General features: G+C 30.8%; 1 pseudogene; it reads right to left on the bottom strand.

Moving 5' to 3' along the window:
* Window positions 1-462: 462 nt before the first annotated feature.
* On the bottom strand, window positions 463-581 carry LOC120590011 (uncharacterized; annotated as a pseudogene).
* Between the last annotated feature and the right edge of the window lie 210 nt (window positions 582-791).

The raw sequence follows: 791 nt of genomic DNA, 5'->3' as shown, positions 1-791 counted from the left end.
TCTCTCTTCCCCAAAGACTCTTTCCCAGCTACCCACATGGTTAAGCCCTCAGTCTTTGCTTAAATAGCTTTTTTTCAGGATTACCTACTCTAACCATTCTTCTTAAAATTATAGCACCTGCTTCTAAGCATTATTGTTTTCCCTTATCCTACTACTATATTTTTACCATTTAATTTTTAAGTAATATGTTAAATTCTTTATTTATTTATTATGTTTATTTACTGTATTCCCCTGCTCGAGTACAAGTTCAATGAGGACCTAGCACAAAATGGGCTCAATAAATATTTTTGAGTGATTGAGTGAAAGTAAAATTGAATGCGTAGATGAATCTTAAAAAATTAATATATTCAAAGAACAAGTCAGAAGAATACCTACAATTTGATTTAATTTATATAAATATCAGAAATACAAAATTTAAAAATATTTATAGAAATATTTGTGGTAAAGCTTTTTTTTTTTTAATACTTACAGCACCCGGTATTCCTAGGTGGTCTCCCACACAAGTGCTAACCAGGCCCAACCCTGCTTAGCTTCCGAGATCAGACGAGATCAGGCATGTTCGGGGTGGCATGGCCGTAGACAGATAAAATTTTTTTTAAAAAGGAATGCTTTTTATCTGGAAGTGAGCAAGGAGAAGGAGAACACACTTGGAGATCTCAAATTATTGTTTCTTAAGCCTGGTTGTGAGGATATGTGTAGTATTTTATTAAATATAATATATTCCTTTTCATATACATAAAATATTTTACAATGAAAATTTAAAAACAAATTATATTTTTATAAACCAGTTT

This window comes from Pteropus medius, unplaced genomic scaffold (genome assembly GCF_902729225.1).
Source record: "Pteropus medius unplaced genomic scaffold, Ma_sr-lr_union100, whole genome shotgun sequence".
Taxonomy (NCBI): domain Eukaryota; kingdom Metazoa; phylum Chordata; class Mammalia; order Chiroptera; family Pteropodidae; genus Pteropus; species Pteropus medius.
The sequence above is the reverse complement of the archived record's forward strand: the minus strand, read 5'-3'. Positions and strand labels throughout refer to the sequence as shown.